General features: G+C 33.9%; 1 long non-coding RNA gene across 1 annotated transcript in view; it reads left to right on the top strand.

Moving 5' to 3' along the window:
* The first annotated feature begins 1,271 nt into the window (after window positions 1–1,271).
* The window catches only part of LOC121676783, a 34,900-nt gene continuing 16,321 nt past the window's right edge, over window positions 1,272–19,850 (top strand). The window contains exons 1-2 of the long non-coding RNA XR_006020590.1: window positions 1,272–2,816; window positions 8,100–8,193. This is a non-coding gene — a long non-coding RNA (uncharacterized LOC121676783). The remainder of the gene's footprint in view (window positions 2,817–8,099; window positions 8,194–19,850) is intronic.

The following is a 19,850-nucleotide window of genomic DNA, read 5'->3' as shown; positions in this document are numbered from 1 at the left end:
CCATTTTATAATTCCAAGTGAAATAAATCCTATTCACTTGAACTTTTTCTCCTGCTGAGCATAACCGATGTGGAATTATGCTGAGAAGAGTGACATCAGATCAGAGGCTGTTATTCACTTTCTTGAGTTTCATCTCCTTCATTTAATAGTACAAAAAAAAATCCTTTTCAAAGATATGAGCAGTTACATGACTGCACTTAATTTTAATTTTGACTGATTTACAAAGAATCAGATTCACAGATTGAAAAACACATCCACCAGTCCACAAAAGTACAGCATGTTCAGACTACTGCAGAGAAAGAAGAGATGTTATTTCCTAAGCAAGAAGAATACAGGAGTACCAAACTCCTAAAGTCTTTGCTGTAAAACTGCATAGCTGTACTGAAATCAAGCACGCTAGAAATCATCAGCTGATGCATCTACAGAATTTGGATGATGTGAACTTTGCAAATAAAAAAAGTCTTCAAAAGCTTGTTTTCTAAATTGTTTCCTACCTCATAACTGAATAGACAGTATTAGAAGTATTCTTCAGAAAAAAACCCCAACCCACTAGAAGTTTTAGGTATGCAGAAAGCCTGAGTTTGTTCAGAAAACCTGTGGAAAATTGTCTTTCTGTTACTAAGAAAAATTAACTTCATATGTATGAGGACAGAATAGGATAAGAGTTGTTCACTTCCTGAATAGTTGACACTCAAGTCTACTCTTACCCACTTAGTAATTTGGTAACATTGCTGAAGAATATTTTTCAGCTGTTAGTCTTTTTTCCTTACCACTTTACATAATTTATCTCTTCTTTTGGGAATAAAATCTGAAATATCACAGATGTAAAATTCATTTAGGATTAAGAAGGAACAGAAACAAACAAGAACATAATTATAATATTTAAGAAATTAAAAATAAACACAAAATACTCTGCTAACTTCTAGAGTCAAAAAGAGGTTTGTTTAAGCTCCATTTCACATAGCCAGCTGGAGGTTACATTTCCTGGAAGAAATTAAACAACAGGTATAGATTCCATCCCAAATAGCCTGTCTCTTGCTGATAGTTTTATCATGACAGTAATTAATTTAAAAGCAATGAGAACTACTCATGTGTGTGAAATTTTACAGGACTAGATATTCATTGACATCACAGCTGGTAGAAAATGAAACAAGGAAAAAATCACTAAAGTGTTTGCAATAATGATGTCCTTTCCTTCTTCCTTCAACTGCCTCTAATGGAAATTAGTATTTTCTCTTCTTATTTAAAGAACTATCTCTATTCTTCTTGAAAAACATTCTAATGATTAGATGGCAGATGCAACACAGTCTGACAACAAAGTTGTAAAACCAGCACTTCCTCTCAAAAATGCCTGCTTAGATATACAAAATAGGAGGTTGAGATAAAAGATCTAACAGTTTTGAAAACCTGCCAGATTTTTTCACTGAATAAGGTTAGAAGACATATCTTTTCACTAATGCAACAGAAAACAAATTAAGACCCAGTTTAAAACTTTTAACATGCCGCGAATCTTCTGGAGCATTCACAGTTTAATTCACAGCTTTGGATTATGTGTTTCACTAGCATTATTAGCAACTATTATTTTATGTTCTCACTTCTAAGTTTATGTGGGGTTGACTTCTGATATCCGTATGCAAATCAGTCTGAATATTCTGTGATACAGAAAATACCTTTAGAATAAATATTACTAATAAAAATATCTTCTTATGTATAGATTAGACATAAGATTTCTAGAGATAGATTTAAAATATGTGCATATGTAAATCAGAGTATCATAGAAAAGCTTGGGTTGGAAGGGACCTTAAGATAATCTAGTTCCACCCCCACCTCCCACCACAGGGAAAGTGCTACCTGTTAGATCAGGTTGCTCATGACTGCATCCAATCCCAGTCTGGTCTTGGACACTTCCAGGGATGAGGAGTCCACAACCTTTCTGGACAACCTCTTCCAGTACCTAAATACTGTGCGTAAAAAGTTGCTCTCCCTCTTTTTTATAAACTTCCTTTAAGTACTAGAGGATCACAACGAGGTCTCCTCAGAGCCTTATTTTCTCCATGCAGAACAACCCCAACTCTCTCAGATTGTTTTCTTAGGAGAGTTGCTCCAGCCCTCTCATCATCTACATGGATGTCCTTCCTCTGGACTCACTCCAGGTCTGTGTCTTTCTTGTTGTCCAATCATCTCAGGTCCCAGGAGAAGTAAACAAGGCTTAGGGACAGGAATGTATCCATAAGGAAAGCCAAACCCAGCAGCTGTCCTGGAAATCGTCTCTGGTTGGCTTCAGCTGGGGGGGGTCATAGCCCACAGGCTCATTTGCTGAGGCCATGTTTGCACATGCTTCCCCACAACTGAGGGGAAGGAGTTTTAGGGGGGGTGATGGTGAAACTAGAGGAGGTAACACCCAGCACTGGAGGCTACAAGTCAGATAAAGAACAGACTCTGCAGAGTCCTCCCCTACACAAACCAGCTCAGTTGTAAGACTAGGCCCCTCTCTCAAGAAGGTTATTCACACCAGACATTCACATGAGAGACATCTGTTGTGTCTCAGGAGTCATAAACCAAAGACCTGTGAAGGACACCCCAGACTGCTTTCTGAGGCCTTCCACCAGAGGACTGCATGTGGTCCACAAGTGTTGCAACAGATCCAGAGTCTGTTGAACTTCCCACATCCCTGCAGGGGAGGTGCTGGGGCATTCCCAGCTATATCTGATCATATAATAACCCATTGAACCCATTGAATTCTATGTTTAATGGGACCCTCACCACTGAGAAGACCAGAAGAGGACCAACAGGATGCACCTGGATCCACAGGAGGGGTGAGTATGTTTCTACTTCATCTGTCTCTATGACTCTCTTTCTCTCTGCTCCCCTTCTCCTTTTCCTATTTCTTTCTCTCTACCTGATATTTACAGTTGAATAAAATCCGTACTACTGACTTCAGCATATGGTCTCATTTGCACCTTAATTCAGGTAGAGGCGTCTCTCTAATAATTGAATCTTAACATAAGGCTGCCTTGTACTTTGGCTCGACAAATTAGAAATACCATGTGTATTTGACTACAGATTTTGCTTGCTGCTTTTACTTCACCGAATTGAATGAAGAAAATGGAAGAATATTGTCCTGTGATTACTGGTTATGGATTTCCTATCTTGATTGTTGTTCAGGAGGTGTCCTTTGCTCTATCTTATCCCTGTTGTCCATTAACCTAGGCCACATTAAAGACAAGGGGTTTTTTTCTTTGTGAAGTAGAGTCTTTATAAAGAAAAGGAGCAAGTCCCTATTTTTGTGACCATTACTAGATTCCTCAAAATCTAGTCAATTAACAGTAAGACAGAGGGTATTATAAGCCCTCACATTTTATCAAACTGATAAACTGCAAACTGAAGTACTACAGATATTTGCTTTAACTCTGTTGAGCTGTCTTGATTTCTCTTCAAAATTATCAATTTAGTCAAAATAACCATTAGCTTGAGTAATTTAAATAATTTAAAAATAAAATAGGTCTTCCTATTTCAATTCTATGTATGTACACACACACACACACACATTAACTGCTATATTGGCCCTGCTACTAAACTTTCTTAACATGAATGATAGACAGAAAATGTAGGAAGAGCTGCTGTATCAGCAACTCAAAGCCAAAATGTTTTTTTTATAAATAGGTGTCCTTCATTTTAGCTTTCACAATGACTTTCCACATTTAATGAACAGATTAATTGTGTGTGCACTGTAAAATTCTGTGTTCAGACCACTGACCCACATGACTAAAAAATTACAAACTCCAGGAATTACAATTGAAAGGTTCAGATGCTCTGAATTGCCTGTATTAAGGGTTTCAAATGGGACGATTGCATATTAATTATATGATCTAAACTCAGGTGAATTTTTTAATATTAAATATTTGAGAAGATAATTTTTTTTACCTTGAAACTTAAGACTGATTTCTAGTTCCTAAGACTTAAACAGAGAAAGAGGTATTTGTAACAAAAAAATCCCAAAACTCTGTGTTTTGTTTCTGTCATTAAAAAATAACGTGTATAAATACGGGACTATAGAACAGTACCTGCAGTAGACAATCGTTTTCCAAAGCTAGAAACCAGAATACTACCTGCAAAAATAATTTTCTCTTCTTTGGTTTTAAAGCAAGTAGAAATAAAATTTTCATAAATCCCAAACAGATCACTACTGGAATAAAATGTATGGTGTTCACCCGGACTACCATTTTTTGGAATATGGAAAAAATGAAACTTCTAAGACCTTCTAAGTACCTTCTTCCTGCTGCTCAAATTATGTTAATTATGATTGCATATAAATGGAAAGATAATTTGCCAGGTTTGTTGGTTTTGCAGTTTTAGTTTATAAAAGTGCAAAGTGGAGCTAAAATATGCTGAAGTTGCTGGATACTGAAGAATAGAATCTTTATAACTTTTAGGTATCTAATCCTTAGGAAATGCAGCAGCCTGCTAACCAGGCCACACAGGCTAATAACCAAGAATCTTTATATTGCCTCCTTAGGACACCAGACTGTTTCCAACAACAGTTTACAGCTCATGACTAGATGTACAGGGGAATTTTTTACTGATTTCTGAATGAGTCAAAAACAAATAATGATTAGTGATTTTTCCCTGCCTCTCGTTGTTTTGGGCATTTGTGGGATTTTATACTCTCTTTTCTCACTTGTTTATCCCTTTGCTAAACTCTTTTATAATCATTATACATTTCTGGCTCACATTCCCTTACAGTGTTTCCATAATGTGTGTCTTTAAACCATATCTTTGTTCTGTTGTTGAAGCATGAAATCACAGTACTGAAACCAACTAAGTTATTCTAGATGTATGTTGATATATCTGTTTTCAGTCTTGTTTTCCTTAAACCACCACCACAGTAAGAAACATCTATTTTAGGAACTCCTTTAGAATGGCAAAATTTATCATTAATAGAAATGGAGTGAGCTGTTTTCCCAAAAGAGGTTCTTGTGAGATCAAACACAAACTAGTAAGGCAGTGTTAAGAAACTGCATTGCGGCTGTCTCAGTCTGTTGTCTACGTAAGAAATGACTTTACTTCAGCCAACAATTCAGAGCTTGTTATGAAGAGGGGTTTGGTGCTTTTTTTTAGATCATGTTTTGAAAAAGGAAAGGATAAAGAATCCTCTCATTTCTTAGTGATTTGGATTTTAAATGAATACAGCCAAATGTGTCAACTTAATTCTGTAATCTTTAAACTACTGTAGACAACAAATGGTAGATGGAACATGAATGGGAAAACATATTTGGTTACGTTATAAATCCTTTCAAGTTTTTCAATTTTTAAAATTAGTTATTAGGACAAATATTTCTGGAACAGCTTCATGTGATTATCATCATCAAGCCCTGATATTATCATCCCCAGGTTTCAAAGAACTACAACAAAACCTGGTCAATAACCAGCTTTGTTTTAAACAATCTTCAAGAGACCTATTGCTGTTAAGTGACTAGAAAAGTATTTTTTATTTATATGGGGTCATTTATCTTTCTTCCTCTTTCTTCATGTAAGTCCTGTTTTCACTGCACATTATGCATAAGGGTACATTAATGACACTGAAAAGTAATACAAAATACTTCAGTATGTCTGAAGTTAAAAGGGAGGAGGTGTTTCTGAAAATACATGAAAAAATAATATTATATCTTCTGATAAGAGGGTTTTCATTGCTTGATTATTTTTTTTCTTTTTATTTAGTATTTCCCCATGAGAGGCAGGGAAACTACTTAAAAAAATTAAACCAGGAAAGATAAGAGCTTTTAATCTGGTTTCAGATGCTAATGATCCCAGTCCTATCTAGCTCCTAATGGTAATAGAGCTCTTTTTCTAACAAATTGAGGGGAAATGATAAATTCATGTTGTGTGGAGAAAACAGATAGCATTATTTACATGGCAAATTTTTACTAAAGAAATGTCTGCATTTGCATTGTGTAACTGGTGTATTGTTAATGACACAAATCTTAAAAACGGTGTATTAAACAGCATGGCCTTTCTGCCCTACTTGATTTTAAATAATTTTCAGATATAGATACAGCTATCTTAAGATGTTCCTTCTGTTGATGAAAATTTATTCTAGCACTAGGACTGAAAAGAACTACTACAACTGTGGGATGTTATTTAATGTTGGCAAAGGAAGAACTGACAGCTTGGGCAAAATGCAAATGACTGAGAAGTTTGCGATAGAAATGAATGTAAACAGATGGTTTGGAGTGAGCTGAAGTATTGTTGACTTTCTATTTTGGGATAATTGAAGAGCTCCTATTTAAGAAATTTTTTTTAATGGAAAGAAGCAAAAATACTAACTTTAAAGTCTTCACTATGCAGGATCAAGGAAGCTGAATGAACCTTTTCATAATTCTTGCTTAAAATGTGTGGCTAAGATGCTGCAGCTGGCCATGAAAGGCTGAGTGCATCTGTATAAAGCACTGCTGGGTTCCATGGAGACCCGGAGAATAGGTACTAAGCTCCTGGAAGAGAGCAATAAAATTCACCTCATCTTCTCTACTACTGCCCTTAAACACATTACTTTTAAGTGTTTTCACTAAACACTCACTTGAACTTGCTTGGACTATTTTTGCAATCCTAGCAAATTCTACAAAATTTATTTCACATAAACATTTGCACTCTTTCTAAAAATTCCTTTCAGTAAAACTGGATTTTACAAAGCATGATACATATCAAAAAAGTTTCTGTTGAAGATTATAATATTTAGTTAAAATTACATACAATAGAATATTGCTATAGTGATGTTCCAATTTTGTGTAATTTTGTAGAAAAATTGCTTAACATGCATGTACAGTCCATTCCACACAAATTATAATCAATTCAGCAACCCTTTTTTTTCAGGAGCTTGAGAGTACAGACCAATCTGAAAAATAATAGCCTTTCATTATTATATTGTAATGTACTGATGTTTCATAGAATTAGGAGAATTTCTTTGCGTTTTTCCCCTCTGAATCATAGTCTTATAAATAAAATCTTGGGAAATAGAATGTTAACTGGTGCTGGGCGTCTAAAATGTAAGCTGATAATAATAATGCAACTAATCATTAACTCTAAAGAGATAGAGAAGGAAAAAAAATCAACATGTGATTATACTTAGGCCAACAATAAGTTTAATCAAAATGTAGCTACACAGTTGAATACATCTAAATTGCATTAAATTACTTTTAGCTTACTTAAGAGGTAATTAGAACTCTTCTGTTCTAAAGAAAATCAGTTTAGAAAAACCCTAAATGCTATCTAGATCTATATTAAATGTCACTGCTTAACGTGAGAGTTAGGTTCACCTCATTGGCATTTTGATGGGAAATTAATGTATGGTATGAAATTATTGTAGTATTTTTTCTCTTTTTACAGGACTTTTCAAGATTTGTTGAAAACTTTGAATAGTTGTTGCTTATTTATGACCTGACTAAGTGAAGAGAATATCAGAAGAAATATAAGTAATAATATCTTAGTGATTTTTGGAAATTTTGCTCCACTACTTTTTAGGAGGATTTAACTTCTTAACTCACTAATGTCATAGTGGAAAATATATTTTCATGGAAGGACACTGATATAATTTGTGTTTTAAATATTCATCTAAATATCCCCTGAATGTCTGAATTAGAGTAGTATAGGAAGGAAAAGAGTTGTAAGAGTAGTATAAAAATGTAAACTATAGTACCAACAGAGGTCCCTCAAACTATCAATTCCCTTTCAAAGCTAACACAAGGACTGGAATAGGAAAAACAGCACATACAGTATAGGAGTTCAGAACCTATTGGTTTCACAGCTTCTTGATATCTAGGTTTTTGGTTTTGGTAACCTGATTATTCTGTTTTATGAAATACGTCAGGAACCAGTCCCACAAACACTGAATTTAAGAAAGGCAAAATTGTCTTGTTTAGAGTTACTGATGCTTTCAGGAAAACAGCAGGTTTCTAATCAACTTAAACATTATGAATACTAATATTAAAGAAGAACTCAAACATGGTCTTCATTTTCATCTTTCCGACTTATAATTCAATAGGAAATACCTAAAGTAATGTCACTAAAATATGAAATTATAAACTTTGCTTACATTTTTTTTCTAGTTCATAGAAGAGTAAGTCTGGGGAGTTCATCATAAACATGTAGGTAGAAGAATTTAGCAGATTTTGAGAGAGACATTTCTAAACTCCACCCAAGGTAAAATAATACAATTATGTTAATGCTTTAAAAATAATTTCATATAGAAATTAATTTGAATAATTATTTCTATTATAATATTTTTCTCTGAAGTTTCTCATATTTAAACCTTTTGGTCCTCTGTATATACACTGGAATGTCATAAGGAATCACTAAAAGTATTATCTGTTCAGTCTTTTCAGTGAAGAGATGAAGTTTGAGAGATGGCAATAGAAAATAAAATTTCAGGGTACCAGATATCAGCAAGTCACAATATAAAAAAAGGTTGTACACTTATGCTTTGTTTAGATTCTACAGCAAATTATATGACGTTTCCAGACTGGTATATGTTTCTCAATTAGAGATGCGAAGCAGCAGACTCTATGGAATTAGACATTTTGGTTAGTAACAAAAGCTGCACCTTAGATTTTCCATATATAAACAACCATTTCATACTCACCATTACAACTGACAGTTACCTCTTTGTAATTCAAAGGTGCACTGTAAATTCTAAAACCCAGGAATTTGTGAGTCAAAAAGAATGCCTAGGAAAGCATAAAATTCAGAACCATGCTTCCCATATTTTTAATTTTTATTTCCTATTTTTTTTAGTATACAAGGCATATTTTTGTGAAAGTATTATTTCTCTTTTTCAAGTTAATCTTCATGCATGTCTTATTTCCTCTTCACTTATAAGTCTTTATTTGTGATATCATAGATGGTTGCTATGGGAATGTTGTACAGCTACAAAAGATTGAGTAAAGTATTATGAGGCAAGAAAATCTCTTAGATTATATATTGCTTCATTAATTTAGTAGCTATTTATCTATTTTGCATGTACCAATATATTTTTTCTCATTTCCTACTATTTTCTTGTGTGTTTTGTTGTGTTAATTATCCACTTGCTCTTAAGGAATTTGGATGGGTTTTGGTGGGATTTTAGTCCATCTACCTTAGACAATGGACTTGCAAAATAATTTTTTACAACAGTTAGCAAAACATCCTAAAATAAATGGCCCGGATATGTATATGATCAGATGATAAAGATAGTTGTCCTTAATATGGTAAGTTAGAAATTGGCTCTAAAAAACAGTAAATCCAGAAAAATATTGGTATTTGCTGATAAAAATATGGAAAAAAGATTGCATTTTTCTGTTCAAGGTCTGTACCAGGAAAGGACACTTATTGCACAAGGCACTAACTCTACTGGCACATAAACATATGAAGGCTTCGGAAAGATCTAATGGGGGAAGTAAGGAGAAAGTGGCAAAAGCTGATAAAAATATGTTGCTTTGAGAGTTGAAAACTATACTTGAATTTTATATTTTAACATTTAAAACTGTAGCTGTGAAATGTAAAGCATGCTTTCCTCTTCCTCTGAAACTATTCATTTTCTTGGGTACAGAATAATCAGGGACAGGAATTTGAGTCTCCATTTCACTTTATCCTCCCTATACTAAAACCAAATCCCCATCTGGAGGATGAAAGCAACCATTCTGAGTACTTTATAGTAGTTAGCCATTTTGCTATCTCATTTATTTCATCTCTAAAATCTTTAGGAACTTTATTTCTTGAGGAACAGTAATGGATTCTCTCTTGTAGTAATGGGTATGGTATGAATCTTGTGAGGACGACCATGGAGGCTTTGTGCCTGCAGTGATCCATGTGTTCTTCAGGTATCCTGAATGGATTCTGAAGGATTACACAGATGACTTCAAGAAATTTCCAGAATACGAAAGTAAAATTTATCATCAAAATGATCAAGGTATAATAATTTCATGTACCATTACAGACATGCTCTCTCAGCACCTGGGTTGACACTGGGTTCTGAGTAACCAGAAAATATTACTCTAGAGCAATTCAATTGTGATGAGAGCTGAATGTAGACACTTAGGAAAAAAAAAGGGAAATGTCAGATCAGGTTGGAAAAAATTTCTAATGGTATTTTTTTTTTAAATCTCTGAAGATGTTTTTCTAGTTAAATTTGAAATTTGTATGCCTTCTAAACAAGTGTAGACACATATTACACTTTTTTTTCTGAAGTAGGAATGCCTGAAATTTTTAAATTATGGTTTTAACTGTTAAATAATATGTTGATAAATAACTGCATTATGTTATGTAAAACATTTGTGTTGCATGATTCATATTATGTAGAAGAACTACTGCAAAACAGAATAAATTTGCATCTGAAGTTTAGCCAGTCCTACTAGACAGGAAGAAATGAGCGCAATAGAAAAGTAAGGCAAAGAAATCAGGGTTTCAAACACTAAAAATAAAATCTTTTGATACTAATAGCTTTAATAGTGGCTACAACTTTTAGTGAATTGAAAAGTTGCCCTAAACTACTAACATATTTTGAGGGTGTTAAATTAGACTTTTCCAAAATATGTAGTCCTGTGTCCCATAGAAATAAATTCATGGAAGCACTATCACCTGTATTATTTGAGTTATGGGTATGACTGTTTATGGTTTTATAGTCTCTGAATCTAAATAAAAATACATTTTAGAATAACTTGCAGGGATGACTGTTGTTCTGATATTACCTTACACAACCCTAATAAGAAAGGAAATCTATGCGCACACACAAACAGAAATGTCTATAACCACTGCTGTCTGACAGCTTGGGTACATAAAATCCAAGTGATTTTATATATAAAAAAATACATATTTGCTCTTTTCCTATTTTAGATAACCCTTACATTTCATACCTTGACAGAGACAACCCAAAATATTGACTTACTCTCTCAACTACTTTTTTCAAGTGAAAAGTAGGCTGAGGGAAAATATGCAAGCAGCCACCAGCTCAGTGGGGAAAGGGAGGTCACTGCCAATCCATTACAGTTTACAGGTGTAGAGGAAATATTTACAGGAAGTAATTTTGTCTTTACCAAGATAATTTCTGTAAATCAGATCTCGCCCTTTTGTAGCTGAAACCAATAGGGTGCCTTTTTGCAGATGACTGAGTATTAGCAGGAGATTGTCATAAACGCAAACTTTTAAAGTATTGCTTCTTATGAGGCATACTTGGGAAATGTCAGGTCAGCAATGCCTTGATGGCCATGACCAACCTTACCCTGGACTGCCCCTCACCACTGGTGCTGTGTCTATCACTCTGTCTGTCTCTGGCCATATCACAGTCTTGACACGCGCTTCTTGATATACTCAGGAATCTAAGCTCATCAAATGAAAAACAATTACTGCAGAATCTGATTTATACAATTATGTTGGTTTCAGTGTCAAAATTATCTTCTTTTATGAAATTATGTCTCAACAGTCTAACTCAATACAATCTTTGCAAAAACATGGCAGTTTACTTGCCACATCTAACTCATAGGTTTTCAGAGATAAATTGTTGTTTTTCCATATAATTAATATGATTTTTATTTAATTTTACTATATTTGAAATTAAAAAAAATGATTCCCACCAAGAAAAAATATTACTATAAAAATGAGATTTAAACTACAAAACACATATTAAGTTGAAAGACATTTATCAGAGGAAAGACGTGTCTTGTGTTATTTTCTTCTCAGGTTTATAATCAGAAGAAAATGGTACAGACAAGAAGAGGGAGTATAAGATGGGATTGCAAGTTCTGTGCAGTGGCAATGAGAGGCCTGTGGTAGAACAGAATATATAATATTATGTAGCAGTGGGGATCTTCTTTCCACTGAGAGAATGAAAGAGTAAGAGAAAAGAAGTTCAGTGAAGGACAAGAAAAGAAGTTGACTCACTTTTCCTGTTATAGAGTTGTTAAGATCCAGTTATTGAGAGATGCCTCTGCCCAAATTAAGGTTCAAACAGGACCATATGCCGAAGTCAATAGTGCAGATTTTATTTAACAGCAAATGTGAGGTAGAGAGAGATAGAAAGAAATAGGAAAAAGAGAGGAGTAGGGAGAGGAAGAAAGTGAGAGAGAGACAGGTGAAGTAGAAAGATATCACCACCCATGGATCCAGATGACATCCCTTTGGTCCTCTTTACCCTGGTCTTCTCAGTGGTGAGCGTCCCAAAGTCATTCAAAACTTTTCACTATTCATACATTTTAGCAAACAAAGGAATTACTGCTCATTGTCTGCACAGTTCTCTCATTCCGTTGGTTACATGACTAAATTCCAGTGCTAATAAGTCCCATTCTAGTCTTTCTCTTCTTTTGAGTAGGTGAGTTATAGTTTCCCCCTGGCAGACCCAGCCAGAGCTGATTTTCAGCACAGGTGCTGAGATGGCTTTCCTTGTGGATTCTTTGCAGTGATACATTCTTCTCCCCTGGCCTTGCTTACCTCTCCTTAGGCCTTACATAACTGGACAATAGTACCACCTTTATCACATCTCAAGTTCCCATCAGGTGGCTTAATTTACAGTCCAAATCCACAAAGTCATATTCAGGAGGTTTGGTAGTGACACATGAGCAGTTTCTTCTTTACACAGCTTGCCAAAGCGGGCAAAGTCCTTTAGTGGTCTTAACAGTGTTTGAGACAACTGAGATCTTTAAGTCTCTTACACAAGTACTCTAATAAAACAAATTGAAAATCGAGATCAGTTTTTATCATTGCATGTAATACAGTTTACACACACTAAAATCTAAGCTATTATTGTGCCATACTAAGTGAACTAGCTTTTGTAGCTATATTAATACAGGAAGGTCTTTCAGGCTATTACCAAACCTTGTTAACAAATAATGGCCAACATAAACTAATATAATGGATCTCTGGCAAAAGGAAGAGAATTTAACTATACCTATAAAATATGTCAGTGTTTTGCAGTATTGTTTGTAGCAAATGTCAAGTAAAAATTAATAAATGCTACAAATTCTGGATCATAATGGTATTTATTTGGTACTTGTCAGTAGAAGAGGAAATTTATTTTTTGTAAGGATGAAATGACAGTGTGCACTGTGGTAGCTCATATATGAACTTGATAGAGTCCATCATAAATGCCACTTATTTATTTTTCCATAGTTTTCACCTATTTATAAATTTGGTGGTGAGGTAATGAAACATAATAGGAGCTGTGTGATGTGTCCACCCACAGACGCCCAATTTGCTATTTTGACAGATCATATTTTCTTGTACTTCATTGTAATAAAACTATTAATTCTCTAAAGTTCTGCTATTTCAAAGAAAGTTGGGAATGTTCAACACATGATATTTTTGTGAATGTCTGTGGGATGTAGAGTAAAAACAATGATCTTACACAACATCACAGTGTTACCCTGTACTCTTATAAGTCTCATTCTTGGCTTTTCACATCACTTCTCAATAACATGAGCAATAAGTGCTAGAAGGTAAGACAATAGATATTAAAAGAAAAAATATGATTAAATAGTTCTATGAAGTCTAGCAAAATTCGTCTAAATCCATTGTTCTTGAACATATACAAAAGAGGATAATATCCAAACTCTACTCTGATTGATGTCATTAGAACAGTATTTCTTAGCAAAATTCTACAAATGCAGAAGAAAGGTAGTCTTACTGCAACCTAAAGGTAATAAATAATTATTACTTATTAGATTTTATTAAGCTTCTTTTTTTTTTCCAAATAATGTGTTAATAGTTAAACAAATCCAAGCCTACTAGTAGTATTTCTGGGATAAGAAATGCTTTTTCATGGAATGCAATGTTTTTTCAAGAAAATATGAAGGAAATTATTTATAAATAAGATAATAGATCACACTTTTCTTGTACTTGTATTTCCCCTGCCATTACTGAATGATGGACAAGATCCTTGGGTGCAAATCTTTAAGCTGTATTCTTAGAAAAGGTTTAATCAAGGCCTATCCAGTTTATATCTTATTTCCTTTAGAAAACATTATGTCTCAGGAAAAGCAATTTGAATACAGAGACACAAACACATTCATAATATGTAAGACAGTATCACTGAGGTGTCCTAAATACAAGGAGCAAAAATTTATCCCAAATGGTGATTTTTATGATGCTCAAACAGACAGAGCTCACAAACACCTAATCCAAATTGAGGCAAGTATCACCTAGTTATCAATTATTTTTAGATTTGATTGTATCCTTTCTGAAGGCATTAGTAGCATTACTTTCATAGAACAGTAAAAAAAACCCAGAATGAATAGATTTATGCTGCTCAAATAAAGCAGAAATCAGTGTGCATCATGATGGCAGAATCAGGTCTTATGTGATCATCTGGATGGACTGAAACCTTGAAAAAACATAATTATTAGCCATCCTTCCTCCTTTTGTATTCTGAACTGTAAAAATAGGGATGCAATTAGACATTTATAATGCATCTCTCATCAAATATGCTATTTTTATTTTAGTGGATTGTGCTTTTTTTTACATTATGTGATTATTTAGATGTTTATTTGGTACCTCCATTACAATGGAAATATGCTTAGAGCTATACTGAATGATTTTGCTATCTTTTCTGTTTATCTTACTGGATCTTTAAAATTTTTTTATATTTTTATGTGCAATATGAGTAAAACAATTTGAGAAAATTCTTACTATGTTGAGAATGGAGATGAGGATTTAACAATTTTATCAAACTATTTTGTGCAGCCAGTTTCACCTGTCTTCCTAGTCAATAAATGTCTTGATTATGGTTTGGGATAAGGAATTGAGCCAAATGTAAAGATTCTCCTTTACTTAGACACCATTTTTAAGAGAAAATATTCAACACTGCTTTTCATATTTTAGGTATTTTTATCAAAACCAAAAATCAAGATATTGAAAAAAAGTAAAGGACAAAATTTTCAAATAGCATTACATTAGCAGCCCAAAGTCCTATTGAAATTTATTTGTGTGAATTTTGTCCAACTGCTGGGTGTATCCACCTCTGCCACTAAATCCTGGAACGTTGTCTCTCTTTTTCTGATATTGTTCTTTATACCAGGATAAAACATACCTTAGTATGGCATAGCATATAGCATAACATAACATTACATAACATAACCTCTTCTCCAACATAGCTTCTTATCCAGGACTTTGCTAGAAGGTGCTATGCCTTCATTGGAGCAATGACACTTTGATAAAGCACTAGGGCAATACATCATCAAGGAGCTTCATAGGGTGATGTATTAGTGTAATACATCAAAATGCCACTGCTCTTGAGAGGTTTGATCCTGCTTCTGTTGAAGTCTGCAGATTATTAGCATTGTGTAAAATGAAAAGAAGGATCAGGACCATAAGCATACAAAAATATTTTTATATTCTCATCTTTCCATCTTTTCAAAATATTTTGAACTGCCACATTTAGTATCTTAATTTAGTATTTTAATCAAGGTTTGTATTATATGATCTAAGAAAGACATAGTAGACTATGAAATCTGTATTTCTTTTTCTTCCCCTCTATAATCACTGCAGATTTATAGGATAATAAAGGGAGAGGATTTTGAGTTTGTATGGCTTACACTGTGAGATTCAGTTTGTTGCAGTGGGAATAAAACCTTAAGCACTGGCAGTGTAAAACAGATTTGTTGGAAATGCCCTAACAATCTGAGACTATAACAACATCAATAATGGCCTAGGCCAAAGAGCACATATACCAGCAGTATCCTGCCCCTGACAATGCCTAAATGCCCCTTTCTTAAACAAGAGAGTAAAAAACCCATAAAAAAACCCAGAACAATCATGTTGTTCTACCCAGTGTTTGGCACATTAAAAATTTTTCTATCCTCTTTGCCACTTTCATTCTCAGCCTCACAGAATGCTTTCTACCTACCTTTTTATAACCTCCTGAGACCTACCAAACCACCCTGAGGCAGCTCAGAGCATTGTATGCAAAGGTTTGAGATGAATGGGAAATCAAAATTATTACTGTTGCTGAATGACAGAGATTGTACTGCATAAATTTTCTGCCATTCTTATACCATCTTTCCCTGAACATGTCACTCTAAAAACTAGCTGCCAAATATGTTTGCATCATGATAGTTCCTAATAGTGAGTTCTGGAACTGCCTTCTTTCTGTAAAGGAAGTGTCATAAAAAGCCCCACGTATTCACATACATATTTTTCTTGATGTAAAATCTACTTCTGTATTGTTGTGTAATAATTTCTACCAAGTCAAATTCATCTACCCTAGTCAATAGAATTTGAAGGCTATCTGTGATTTAAGTCCTTGCCAAGACACTGAGCTATATTTCTAATATGATTTTAAAATGAGATGCATTATTTAAAATTATTTAAAAACAAAACAATATTTTAAAATATTTTAAAATGTACTATTTAAAAATGTAATATCTAAAAATCTTATGCATGAGGCAAAATAAATACATATATTATATTATTATGCAATATAATTATATATTATATAAGAGGCTGTGGCACATGACTCACCTCCGGTATGCTTTGTGCACCTGTACAATAAGTAGGAGACATAAAACAGACAACAAAAGTACAGACAGTAAGACACATAATTAAGACAGCATTTATCTGCTAAGCAAGACTGTATAACATTTCAGGATGGACTTCATTATTTTTTCTAGTTTATGCAGAAATTAAAGTCTAAGAAAACAAATATTTTGCAAAATGTTCCTCTGTTAGGATTTTGAAACCTGGAAGCTATTATGACATTATGAAAATCCTTACATTTTAATGTATTAACACCTGAAGTTTGGTGTTCAGTTTTTGTTTCTGTAGCAGTATATGTCTCTAAATAGTATAATTGCCATAGACATTATGCCAAAGGAAAAACAAACATGGAAATATGAAAGCCATTGAAGTGAAATTCAGAGAATTTTTGAAGCTTTTTGTCTGTAAGAGTTGCATTCGATCTTTAGTCTTCAAAAAAACTCCTTGAAAATGTAGCCAGATATAAATGGGTAGAACATTTATTGAGCAGTTTTTTGAGAAACCAGTGTCTTAACTTTTGGTTTCCTGGGTACTTTCAAATATCGAAGTTTAGCTTTTGCTTTTTTAATGACAAACTGCAATAAATATGCTTTAATATGCTTACTCTTTTTTTACTTTTTTTTTTTTTTGAGACAAACTAAAGAAAATTAATTCACATTTATAAAGCTGTCTACTTTTTTTCCTCTTTGGATATTGAAACTGTAGAACTGAAAAACATGTTTTCCCCAAGTTTGTTTGGATACAAGATACCATAAAGTAAAAGGTTACTTGATAATTTCAGTATCTGAGTCACAACATTCTATAAATACTGTAAAGAGGAACTCTGGTTTATGGGAAGAATCAGTACATATGACAGTGCATTTTTCTTTCTAAACCAAATAGGCTCAACAACAACTGAAAAAGAAAATACTATGTTACAACCTCATGGTGCTTGTTAATTTCATAATGAGTCTTTGGAAGACTATGTATCAATGGAAATTATAGTAAAAAGTTAAGACATAGAGAAATTCCACTTACTGCCAACAAGTTGTAATGGAAATTTAGTAGAAATTGTGCAGTTTTGAGAGGGAATAAGAATTAGAGGAAAGATTAAGTAAGTCATCTTTCTTTAAGAATTCACATCCAATAAATGTATTTCTTAGGAGACTGGAAGAAAAATAACCTCTCAAATATCTCTTAAAAAACCACAGCTGTCACATGGCTTACTTCTGGATTTTGAAAGACAGCAATGGAAATCGAATATAAAACTCAAAGACAGCATAGAGATTTTGAGGTTGTAAAACCAGAAACCTGTCTAACAAAAAGTGAACTTCTAAGCAGGTGTAGTAAAATCTGTAGATAACCTGAAGGTTATTCTGTCCAAATTAATTGGTGTAGTCACTCAAGTATCTTTATCAGTGTAGCTTCATCATTAAAATCTGAATATAGGACAAAATAATAGGGTTTTTAGCCTTAAATGTCATTTTAACATCCAAAATTCATGGCCAAAAATCAAAAATAATAGAAATTACAAGATGAAGACAAATTTACACACAGAGTTGGAGGGGAGCAAAACCTTCTGAAAATGAAAAACAAAATGAGTGCTGCAGGAGAAACGGGCAACACACAGCAGAGATGTTACCTAAGTAAAAGAGTAGCACAAGCTCTTTCTCCACTGTCTCTAGATAGTAGAATGCTGAAAAAGTAACCACTACAAAAGAAATCCATAAGGAAAAAGAAATGTCTGCAGAGTGGTACATTTAAAAACTGTGAAGAAGAGCAGAGGAACTAGGGAAGTTTCACAATTTTTAACAATGACCTAGAGAAAAGAGATTCTCAAAAACTTTGAATCCATGCTAGTAGTTGTAATCTATGACCTGTAGCAATTAGCTGAAATTTCTACTATATTGAAATAAGAGTTTTTTAATTAGATATTAACAATAAGTGAGGGATTTTTTAAGGGCAAGTGACTTTCGACCTAGCACTGAAGTCAGGGGGAGTTTTAGCATTGTTTGCAGTGAAAATACAGTAAGGCCACAATAAACACCTTTGAATAACCTAAAGTGTTATGGTCTACTCTGAGTTTAAAAATAATCAAATATAACTTTAACAGGAATAATTAAAGAAAAGTTTATACCAGACTACATAGATTATATATATATACACACTACTACATAACCAATGGGCAATGTTTATTTTTAAAAACTTTAGATATTATTTTAATATGAATTTATGTAGCATAGGGATGAATCTGCATGTTACATCAAATATAATTTATAACAATTTTACAGTTCAATATCAGAACATAGGAGTTATGTTATAGTAGATTCTCAACTGTAGTCTGGGCTGCGAAAAGCATAATGTGTTATTTGTTTCTGGTTTTTCACTTTGATTCAATAAGCTTCCTGTCTGATGTCAGTATCTATTCCTCAGCTTAACTGAGAGCATACAGTCCTGAAACAACTTAGAATGTTTCTTTATTCAGAGAGGCATGCTCAGTTATCAGATCCAAAACATAGCCACACAATAGCCACACTGTAGAAAGTTAACTCTTTCACAGCCAAACCCAACACATTCAGTGAGCAGACTTTTCAGAAATGGTAAATTAATTTAGTGTTTCAGTTCAATGATACTGCACCGGGATCATGCAGAAGACATTTTATTCCAGGAGTCAATGAATTTGATCAGTCTATGTGTGCTCTGTTAGGGCTGTACTTAGGGCATGAGAAGTCTGTATCCGTACAGTAATACAGTTGCTAACTTATAAAGAGGAGTAAGCTCGAGGTCGAGGTATGTAATGCATTGATCCTGACTGGGAGACCATTGTACATGAGTTGCTGATGCTACAGCATTTAACCACAGTGATTAATTCCAGGCCTGTGCTGTGCTGCACATTCAGTATGGCCTTTTGCTACACAGATCACTTGACCACAGGACAACCTCACACAGTTTCTTGGAAAAAAGGAGCCTGAAGACAGGTCCCACTTTTTACTGACAATTATGCCACCTGTGTGGCCTTGCCTTTACCTAAAAGTGAGATCAACATTTAGGAATGGAATTCTTCTCTTTTAAGAAAATTATGTAATATCTGGAGTGATCAAAAAGAAGGACCTTTTCTCCCTGTGCCTGTTCTGAACAGTGTGTCATTGAAACACCTATTTAGGGTGCATCCAGAGTGGCAGAAAATGGGGTTTCCACCATCTGAAGAAATATTTACCTGCTATCTATATTCCTCCTTTTATTCTATCTTATTAAAACAGCCATTTTATGAAACCATTTGTTGTTGAAACTTCCTTATCAGGATCCAGAAAGAACCCTGCACCATGTCTCTCCCTTGCTTCCCACCCCCTCTACAGAACTTCTCTTCCCAAAAAAAGCAAACT

Source organism: Corvus kubaryi, unplaced genomic scaffold, assembly GCF_017639235.1.
Source record: "Corvus kubaryi isolate FWS band 111438036 unplaced genomic scaffold, C.kubaryi_AGA036_p1.0 split1-131, whole genome shotgun sequence".
Lineage (NCBI taxonomy): Eukaryota > Metazoa > Chordata > Aves > Passeriformes > Corvidae > Corvus > Corvus kubaryi.
This window is presented reverse-complemented; position numbering and strand designations above follow the sequence as displayed.